Raw genomic sequence first — 10030 nt, 5'->3', positions numbered from 1 at the left:
CGACCCGTCCGATGCGTCCTGCTCCCGTCTGTGTTCATCGTTTGACCCAGTCGGGATGGTGTCTTGGCTAGTGTCGTCGGACGTGTGTCGTCCGGTCTGTGCGGTGTTATGTGGTCCGGTCCGCCCGTGTCACGCCCAGTCAGCCGCTGCTGCGCCGCGCCCTGACTGCCCCACCTCCGCCAGATGTCGCCCCGCACGCCGTACCGCGGCCGCTCGCGGCCGCCCGACTACCTCCGACCGGGCGTCGACGTGGAGGCGTCGCCGCCGTCCGATTTTGTGGCCAGCGTACACTACAGCGAGCGCATCAGTCCGGAGTACGCGCACCACCTGGACGGCTACTCGGCGGCGTACGACCCGACGGTGGCGGCGGCGGCAGCGACGGCGCGGCGGCCTCCGCGCGGCGCCAGCGTCAACGCGGCCTTCCAGCCGGACCAGTCGTGGTCTGCCGGGCGCCGGTGGCGCGCCAGCCCGCCCGAGTCGGACGAGAGCGGCTCGTCCCGCGGCGAGCACCTGCTCGACCTGCCCGTGGAGGGCCAGAGCCGCGACCTGACGGTGCCTCTGGCGGCGCTGCACGTCAGCGGGCGGGCGGCGGCGCGCGCCGGCCGCTACAAGCTCTGACGCGCGGCTGGCCAGGCGGCGCCGCGCGCACACCCGTGCAATAGGGAGCGGCGGGCGGACGGCGGGCCGACGGCGCCGGCGGCGGCCGCCGAGTAGCGGCCGGTGTGGGACCGCTCTGCGGCAGTACAACATATCAGTGGTGCCGGCCGCCGCCGGCGGCGCCGGCTCCTCGCCCGCTGTGCACATTCCGATTTGATGAGCTGGCTGCTGGGCGCGTGGCGGCTCGGCCGAGGCCAGCTCGCGCCGCGCCGCACGGCGCCTCCGTCCGCCAGAGCATAATCGTTCCGTTCGTTTTGATATGTTGTTTTGTACGGGCCACGTTGACACCGGAGACTGGGTCCTCCCGCGTGGTCGGCGCCGCGTTGCACCGTGCTCGTGCTCTGCCCTGCCCTGCCCTGCCCTGCCCTGCCCTGCCCTGCCCTGCCCTGCCCTGTCCTGCCCTGCCTGCTCTGCTCTGCTCTGCTCTGCTCTGCTCTGCTCTGTCCTGTCCTGCCCTGCCCTGCCCTGCCCTGCCCTGCCCTGCCCTGCCCTGCCCTGCCCTGCCCTGCTCTGCTCTGCTCTGCTCTGCTCTGCCCTGCCCTGCCCTGCCCTGCCCTGCCCTGTCATGCCCTGCCCTGCTCTGCCCTGCCCTGCCCTGCCCGACATTCGACTTGGTTGTGCCATTATTTATTGTGAGAGGTGGCTGGGCGACGCCGGCGCCATTTCTCGACCGAACTGTGCCAACCGGTGCCCGCTGCTCAGCGCGACGATTTGTAAGCTAGAATACACGCCTTAGAGGTGGCCTGCGGCCTGTGTTTGGGAGTACAGCCCGCCGCGGCCAGCACGATAGTGTTGGCCCGGCGCCGGTCGTAGAGACCCCGCGGCGCTGGAGGTCACGCGGGCGGGTGCAGTTTAGGTGACATCGCCGGCTGGGGTGCTTCACTTGGCCCGAAGACATTCCTGTTCGTCGTGCAGGTTACGGGGGCCGGGAATGTAGTGTGGTCACCCGCGATCCAGAGGGTTTGGCGAGCACTACCCCCGGGGAGGCGGTGCTGGGGCAGGCTGAGAATGGTCAACTTCACACTAGTGACAACGGCAGGTGCTGTGGCATTGACATACGTACCCGTCAGAAGGCTTTTAAAATCACGTATATTGGGACAAGTACTTTTACAATGTGAAAACAGAGCTCCACATGTTTTCTTGTCGTCTCCGCGTACGCTACAGCGGCTTTCATGTTCATGACGCTGTCGTATGCATTGCGCTGCATTGGCAAGGCTCTCACCGGCTGCCGAACTTGGCCGGACAGATAAGCTGCTAGGGAACTCAACCTGTGAAAGACTTAGGAGCGCAGTCGCCAGAAACAGCAGGCTTAGCGATCTCCCCTCCCCCCCCCCCCCCCCCGAGTGTAAAATGTCGCGTGAAAACGGCACAAAAACGACGGCGACCTCGCGAGGCCACTCTGATTTTGCGAGGCCAGCAACGCTTTAGATGCTGCGCCAGGCATGGTTGGAGCGGCGCTTTGACGTATCAAGGTCATTGCTGAAATATTGCGCCAATGTCATGCAGTCGCAAAGTAGTCTCGTTACCATTAACCGAAAACGTCGATAAAAATACGTATACCATTTTTGCATCCATATTGCAGGCAACTGCCTGGGGGTTTGATAAAGGGCATCAGGCTGCGCAACCAACACCCGTCCCGATGGCTTAGTTGGAAAAAGCGCCTGCCTTCCGATACCCCCAGCCGTGGTGGAGTCAGTTTGATTTGATTTAGGCCCTCGCTGTTCATCTCTGACAGGTTTGGCCTGCGGCCGGTGACAGCGGCGGCGCTTAAGGTCAGCTGACGTCAGGGGGCAGGGCGAACCGTGCCGAGCATCGCCGAACGTGAAACGTTCGCAACCAAATTCCGCCGCTTACGTGGAATTTCACGAGCCGATGGTGGGGAGCAGGGCTCTTGCAACAAGCGCTGTTTAGCGTGAGCTCTGATCCTTCCATCCTAAGACTCATGCAGAAATTTCTTTAAAAAGCGGCATTTGTGTCGTTCATGTTCTACCGTGCGCCCGGGCGTCTCAAATATAGGTATGCTTATTGCCCGCCCTTTCTGATGTCCGTGAAGTTAGCGATTTATTCAGTGATTTTTTCAGCGACGAGTTCCGACTTCCCCGAAAAAGGGTTTCAAGGCCAACTGTGGCATGAAAACAACAAAATGACCCTCATTTTGCAATATCACGTGACATTCAAGGTCAAAAGCTGGGTCAAAGAACGGGGAATTCGATATCACGTAAAATTTAGGGATCGATTTGCAACTTGCAAATGTCAGAATATTTACCACAGAAAGAACTAGCGTCCGTCAAAAAGTCAAGACCTCTTAAGGTCACCCTTCAAGGTCAAACGCGGGCTCAAGGGACGGGGAACCCTATATCACCCAAACGTTACCGGTCGATTGTTAACTTACAAACATCAAAACATTCACCACAGAAAGAGCTAGCGTCCGTCAAAAAGTCCTGGCATCTCAAGGTCACCCTGCAAGGTCAAACATGGACTCAAAGGACGGGGAACTCAATATCATCCCAAAATTATCGGCCAATTTTAAACTTGCATGCATCAGAGTACTCACCATAGAAAGAAGTAGCGTCCGTCTAAAGTTCTGACCTCCCAAGGTTGTCCTTCAAGGTCAAACCCGGGCTCAAGAGACGGGGAAACTCCATATCATCCAAGAAGTTTGAGGCAGAGAGGCTGCCTTTTTAGGAAACGGGCTAATGGTGGTAAATGTCTTGTTTGTGTTTGTCTTTCAGTATGAAAGTTAAGGTTAGCTGTCCGTAGAGCATCGAAATTGTCTTGTGAAGTTATTTTGGCTGGTTTTTAGGGTGCCTTTTAGAAATGAGGTGCGTTTAGTTTATATTTTTAAACGTTTCTCGAACATGGAATTGAATTGTTTTATGGCGCATTGGCTTGAGGTGCGGCGTAGGCGTTTGGATTACCTTGTTTCTCTTCTGATAAGTTGCGCAACGTAGTTGATGTCTGTAAGTTTAAAATCGGCCGGTAATTTTTGGGTGATATGGAGTTACCCGTCTTTTGAGCCCGCGTTTGAGCCTGAAAGGTGACCTTGAGAGGTCAGGACTTTTGAAGGACGCTAGATATTTCTGTGGTGAATGTTTTGATCTCTGTAAGTTAAAAAATCGACCGGTAATTTTTGGTTAATATGAAGTTCCCCGTTCTTTGAGCCCGCGTTTGACCTTGAAGGGTGGCCTTGAAAGGTCGGGACTTTTTGACGGACACTAGCGCTTTCTGAGGTGAGTATTTTGATGTCTGTAGGTTAAAAATCGGCCGGTAATTTTGGTGTGATATGGAGTTCCCCGTCCTTTGAGCCCGGGCTTGACCTTGAAGGATGACGTTGAGAGGTCTTGACTTTTTGACGGACGCTAGTTCTTTCTGTGGTGAATATTCTGAATTTTGCAAGTTGAAAATTGGCTGATACTTTTTTTGGTGATATCGAGTTACCCGTCCTTTGACCTAGCTTTTGACCTAGAAGGTCACACCATATTGCAAAATAAAGGTCATTTCTGGTGTTCTCATGCCACAATTGACCTTAAAACCCTTTTTCAGGGAAATCGAAACTCGTCGCTGAAAAAATCGCTGAATAAATCGCTAACTTCATGGCCATGAAATCCCGCTGAATTTCGGTAGGTTTGATGGTGCCCGCGTCGATGCAAGACAGTCTCAGTTGATTGTGCCTGTCTCCGGATTCACCCAGCCATGGCGGGATGGGTTCGAGATGCCAGTGATTCACCGGTGTCTGGGATGGCCTGCGGCTGGAGGCAACGGCCGCGCTAAAAATCAATCGGCGGACCACGCCGAGCGTTGCGACAAGTGAAATTCTCGCCACATATCCTGTTCAGCGGGATTTCATGACCGGATGGTACGGTCAGGGATCACGCAACAAGCACTCCTCAGTATGGGGTCTGATCCCATAAAAACATCCCATCAAAATGCTGGACGAAGTCCTTATTTTTAATAACATGTCCTTCGCCAGGACCATACGAGGCCAGCACAGGGACATCGGCCGTGCAGTATTACCCTCAGCGCGATGGAAATGCCTCGGGCATACTCGGGTTTTCCACACACCCCCGTCCAAACATCTCGGCTGGTGCTGTTCTCTCCGGCGGGGAGCTATCACCACTCGGCTAGTGCTGGGTTCTCCGGTGGGGAGCGCTCACCACCCGGCTGGTGCTGTTCCCACCGGCGGGGAGCGCTTACCACCCGACTGGTACTATCCTCCTCGACGGGGAGCGGTCACCACCCGGCTGGTGCTGTTCCCGTCGGTGCGAGCCGGTGGCGCCGGCGGATCTCGCTGGTGGGTCGCAACCATGCTAGCCTCACCCCGCGTCCATTCCTGTCCAGTGTCAACATCTATATCACGTGATACGCCTCCGCCGTGATACACCTCCGCCGTAATACACCACCACTGTGATACGCCACCATGTTCAACGTATGTCGTGACCCAACATCGCTATGGTGACCCAACAATGGGGCTCATCGTCGTGACCTATCGGCGTGACCCACCACCGGCGCAGTGGCGGCCGGCGGTGTGACGGCGGCACACTCTCTTCGAGTGAGGGGCACTGCTGCCGCGGGCCTGCCTCGCGTCCTGTGTGACAGATGACCTGTCATCGGCCGCGGTCGGCCGGGCCAGTCAACCACCGCCGGACCGTCTGGGAAAGTCGGCGCGCTGGACCGGCACCGGCGGGGACGGTCTCCGTCGCCACGGTACGGCAGAGGGGGGGGGGGACTGGACCTATACGCGGGACCGGCACCGGCGGGGACGGTCTCCGTCGCCACGGTACGACAGAGGGGGGGATCGAATCCATACGCGGAACCGGCACCGGCGGGGACGGTCTCCGTCGCTACGGTACGGCAGAAGGGGGGGGGGACTGGACCTATACGCGGGACCGGCACCGGCGGGGACGGTCTCCGTCGCCACGGTACGGCAGAGGGGGGAGGGGGGACTGGACCTATACGCGGGACCGGCACCGGCGGCGATGGTCTCCGTCGCCACGGTACGACAGAGGGGGGGGGGGACTGGACCTATACGCGGGACCGGCACCGGCGGGGACGGTCTCCGTCGCCACGGTACGACAGAGGGGGGGGGGGGACTGGACCTATACGCGGGACCGGCACCGGCGGCGATGGTCTCCGTCGCCACGGTACGGCAGAGGGGGGGGGGGGACTGGACCTATACGCGGGACCGGCACCGGCGGGGACGGTCTCCGTCGCCACGGTACGACAGAGGGGGGGGGGATCGGATCCATACGCGGGACCGGCACCGGCGGGGACGGTCTCCGTCGCTACGGTACGGCAGAGGGGGGGGGGAGGACTGGACCTATACGCGGGACCGGCACCGGCGGGGACGGTCTCCGTCGCCACGGTACGGCAGAGGGGGGAGGGGGGGGGGACTGGACCTATACGCGGGACCGGCACCGGCGGGGACGGTCTCCGTCGCCACGGTACGACAGAGGGGGGGGGGATCGGATCCATACGCGGGACCGGCACCGGCGGGGACGGTCTCCGTCGCTACGGTACGGCAGAGGGGGGGGGGACTGGACCTATACGCGGGACCGGCACCGGCGGGGACGGTCTCCGTCGCCACGGTACGGCAGAGGGGGGAGGGGGGGACTGGACCTATACGCGGGACCGGCACCGGCGGCGATGGTCTCCGTCGCCACGGTGCGACAGAGGGGGGGGGGGGGATCGGACCCATACGCGGGACCGGCACAGGCGGTGGCGGTCTCCACGGCCACGGTACGACAGAGGGGGGGAGACCTTTATGCGGGACCGGCACCGGCGGCGACGGCCTCTACGGCCACGGTACGACAGCGGAGGGTCTGACACGGGGCGGAGGAGGAAGATGTATGCTCTGATGCGTATCTAAAAGCATACTGTTTTGAGAGATATCGGCTGACGGAGAGCAGGTGACGAGACTGGCAGGTGGATTACCGTACGTCACAGTGGTAGCGCGCTGTCGCAGTCGTGTCTGCATTAGCCACGAATGAGCCAATTCAAGCTGACAACTTGTACAACATTAGGGGGAAAATTTCAGTTGGCGTTCTGCTTGTTCGTGCGCCTACCAAACGAACAGGTCAATCTAACGGTGGTAAGCATCGCCTGCGGCTTTTGGCCGCGGGGCCAGGCCGTTGAAGAGAATCATGTCTCGGAACATCACCTTATTGAAACAGCGCCTTTTTGTTCTGTATTTGTTCGGCATCGTCGGGGTTCTTACGCATGAACAACCAGTCCTTGCCTCCGTCGTGTCTTTGACATGCTCGATACGGTCATCATGCACATTTTGTGTAATCCGACTAGGAACGTTTCATGAAATAAAACACCACGACTGGCTCTAAAATTGCATTTTAAATGACCGTTAAGAGTCGTAACTCCAATAAATGACGTATAATTATCTTAATTGTCTCTACTTTGATTACAAAAGGGACAGCCCTGGCCACTTTTAGGAAGGTTAGTGGGTAGACAACAAAGCTTCGGCGAAAAGGTAATCGTCCTTTCGCTAGCGCCATTTGTTGCAAATGTCCTAAATGCTTGGAACTGGTAGCCAAGGTGACGATGTCCCTTGTTGACAATTTGCAAATCCATTGCAAGCTGTATTGTTATAGCAAAGGACAGAAACTGTATCGTTGGAAACATGTCCTACATCATGATGCATTGCGGCGGGATGTTCGCAGCTGCACCGCTCGCAAGGATCCGGCAAATCCAGGAGGGGGGGGGGGGGCGTTAAATTAAAGGGCGTTCTATTAAAGAGGGCGTGGGAGCGCGTCTCGTCTCTCCCTCAGCTACCATACGATTACATATCTCAGCATACATGTGATCAAATGCTGACAATTCAAAAGTCATGGTACCCCGCAAAATGAAACTGAAAAGATGCCATGCTGTTACAAGCCCCGAAAGAGTTCTGAGAACCTGCAGCCCGCTGAAATATTTTGTGGCGGACAATTTCGAGTAACTCTCTTTGTGAAATAGTACATATTTATCCAGACAGGTGCCCGGTAGTTAAACTGTGCAGATAAGCAGCAATTGTTTGTTGTTGTTTTTGCTGCACACAAGCTAATACTGTTCATTTAAACGTCCTCACGGACTTCGTATCAGCGAACCATGGGGCATAGAAACAGGGGGGCCAGGGGGGCCATGCCCCCCCCCCCACTTTTCAAAGTGGGAGGTCAGCAGTGTTAACTACCCCCCCGCCTCACTTTTCAGATTAAAGTTGTGTTTAGCTTACTTTTGCACCACATTTAAATATACAAGCTGATTTACCTAGTTCACCAGCCATCTTCCTCAAGACGCGTCATCTTTTTCGTTTGCTTATTGGCCCTCGGTTAATGTCACAGCTGCAGGCCGACGCCACGCGGCCTATGGAGACTGCAACGCCGGGCGTTCAGCCTGTTGTTGCTATGACTTGTGACCGCGTATGTTCAAAACCACATTACATAGTTTTTTATCAGCAATCAATTCTGACTGAATCCCGAACATCTTAAGACGAACATGGATTAGCCATGTCAATACAAGCTTAGGATCCCATTTCATCTACAATCCATGTTCAGGGATTCCTCAACATCTCTGCTCTGAAGAAAACAGAAAAGCACGGAACTGGAGCCTGTGTGACAATTATAGGATCACCTTTGGCGGCCAGGGATGTTGTTGCGTCAATGAGGATTCCTGTGCTGATTCGGGGTCAACTGCGCGGGTCAGAAGGTCTCCCGTGTCAGGGAGGGGAACAATGCGATATGATATATCCTTCCAATGGCCTCCGAATCGACCAGGAGATCCCGCCCCGTGTCGCTAGAATGACAGCCAGAATACGTTTCGCGATGGGACGGAGTGGCCCTTCAGCCCTTGACCGGAACCGGTAATGTGCCCCTGGTGTTCTACTCAAGGGGCACCCTGCCCGGAAAGCAATATGGGGCCTCATAATTGTTGAGTAGAGTGGAGGTCTAATTATTGTTGAATAGAGTAGGTCGGAATATTTATTTTTTTAGAAATGAACAAGGCCATCCCATGTTAACCTGAGAACGTTCGTATTTTCAGAATGGATTAGTGAATAAAAAAGTCCTCAAAAGGTTTGAAGATGGCCGCCCGCAACCTCGAGAGCAAGGACAGCGATGGTCTGGGTTGCAGCTTCCGTAAAACCGAGCGGCGTCGGACACTGGAAGTGCTACCAGACGGCGGGCGCCATGTTTATCTGTCTTCTGGACAGATTAATCGCTGTAGAAAAACGAAAAACACAGAATCTACCTTTACTTTTCGAGTTCCAACGCCATATTCCAGCACCACTTTGCGGTGCTTTGAGGGCCAATCCGTTCTTATCATCGGTCTAAAAATCGCACACGCGAAATATGCGTCCAGACTGCCTCGTAGATGCAAGGTTTAATGTCCTGGAGTGTTGAAAGGTACTGCTTTCAGAAGCGTCGTCATTTCCGTCCGCCCGTTGACCACGATCAGTATTAGCTGTTGAATCGACGCTGTGCGAGCTACGGAGACTGTAACGCCTGGCGTCGAGGTTTCTTGAACTAAGATTTGAGTACGCATGCTCAAACTTATGTCATATAACTGGTATTACTAACCGATTCAAGTGGTTAAAGATAATTATGTCAGAACCGTCATCATTTTTATCCACCGGTGGACCATGACGAAAAGTTAACCACTGAACTATGGAGACTGCAACGCCTGGTGTCGAGGTTTTGTTGCCAAGATTTGCGAGCGCGCATGCTAAAAACGACGTTATATGGAAGTATTACTACGTTGTATGGAAGTACACATTATATTGAAATGGAAGAATAATATTGGGAAGCTGGATGGCTGGATTTCCCGAATGACATAGTTGGGTTGGATAGGCAAGAGTGTGCACCAGTGAGAAACAGCTCTAGATGCATATCTAGAATAACAGTCATTAGATTTGAATAGAGGACGATAACCTCCAACTCTATCCCCCTCCCCCTGGTCATCCGGCTCGTTTTCCAGAAAAAGTTCCTGAAGTATGCCCTGAGCTCGGCCCCCACTTCTTCAAACGTCCCTACGCATACACAGCGAGCACATGTTCTCCAGAGACGTTCGTCACCAGGCGGGTGCAATATGGCGCACCATCCGCCACAGTTCCTTGAGGCAAGCCAGTTGCCGTGACGATGTCGGAGATACCAGACATTCATCTGGGCTTATTTGAGAGGACACCGGGCAATGCAAGGCATGCTGCGTCTGCTCACAAGAATTGGCCGCGAGAGCCCTCTGCCGCCGGGGCCGGCGCCGAAGTCCACGCACCAGCCGCTGCGCAGAATGTGGCGCCACCGTCGTCCGCCTGCTTGAGTGAGTTCGTGCCGCCGAGCTAAGCCGGCGAGCCAGACCACCGACGAGCAAACTGGCTGAGCAAGGTGAACAG

Source organism: Pollicipes pollicipes, unplaced genomic scaffold (assembly GCF_011947565.3).
Source record: "Pollicipes pollicipes isolate AB1234 unplaced genomic scaffold, Ppol_2.1 Scaffold_4002;HRSCAF=4701_pilon_pilon_pilon, whole genome shotgun sequence".
Taxonomy (NCBI): Eukaryota; Metazoa; Arthropoda; class Thecostraca; order Pollicipedomorpha; family Pollicipedidae; genus Pollicipes; species Pollicipes pollicipes.
The sequence above is the reverse complement of the archived record's forward strand: the minus strand, read 5'-3'. Positions refer to the sequence as shown.